Here is a 949-nt window from a genome sequence, read left to right as displayed (position 1 = left end):
AACAGGCCTGGTCTTGATCACCAGAGCCAATCAGATCCATTCTCTCTAGAATTAGAAAGAGAAATTTTGAAACTACCTGCTGAAAGGAGTTTTGATGTCACACACATACAAAGAGCAGAGTCAAATGAGGAGGATGAAGCCTTGAATCCTGCTGTGCCCGGTGCTACCAATCCCCCTGGACTTTGTGGTTATGTGACCCAATCATTCCCAGTCTGCAGAAACTGGTTTGAGTTGGCTTTCCTTCACTAGCAATGTTGGTCTTAATTCAGTACCTAATAAGATTGCGAGTTTTGGGTGCTACGATTTCCTTGGTCTAAGGCTCTCCTCTTGGGATCCCACTTCTACAACACGGCTGTCGTGGACCCTCCTGAGCCAGGGGCGGGGATTCCCCTGGCTGTTCAGTACAGGCTGCCCAGGGAGGAGAGCGCTGACCGGCATCAGGCCCTTCTTCCCAGGTCATCAGTCTCGTGATTCCGGGCAAGGGAGGATGTATAAGGACGTCTGGCATGCACTCCCCACACGGAATGGACTCCAAGTGCCGTCTAGGGCCTCGGGAAACTACGCAGAGTTGTTCCGAGGAAGCCGCCAGCCAGTTCAGACTGACAGGCACTGCTCTTAGCCCGGGAAGTGCACACAGACAGGTCCGTGGTTACTCCCGTGTTGGGGCCAAACGGTGTCAGGGCCACGGGCGTATGGTTGGCGTGAAGGATCCTCAGCCTGAGCTCAGACCACCTAGGGCGTTCCCCAGGTGCTGGGATCCCACTCGTTTGTTCTCGGGCCCCTTTTGGGCCGCTCTGAGCAGTCTCCCCCAACGCCGAGCGGGATAAAACAACGCAACTTCTCGCTCGCCCGCCTGAGAAGCTGCGGGATGTTGGCGCAGGCGCACTCACTTAGGGCGGGCGGTCGGTCTCCGCCCAATGGGCGGTGCCCCTCCCAGGGGCGGGGCGGA

The sequence above is a fragment of the Mustela putorius genome, unplaced genomic scaffold, assembly GCF_011764305.1.
Source record: "Mustela putorius furo isolate JIRA1106 unplaced genomic scaffold, ASM1176430v1.1 tig00000127_pilon_pilon_pilon, whole genome shotgun sequence".
Lineage (NCBI taxonomy): Eukaryota > Metazoa > Chordata > Mammalia > Carnivora > Mustelidae > Mustela > Mustela putorius.
Note: the sequence above shows the minus strand (reverse complement) of the source record.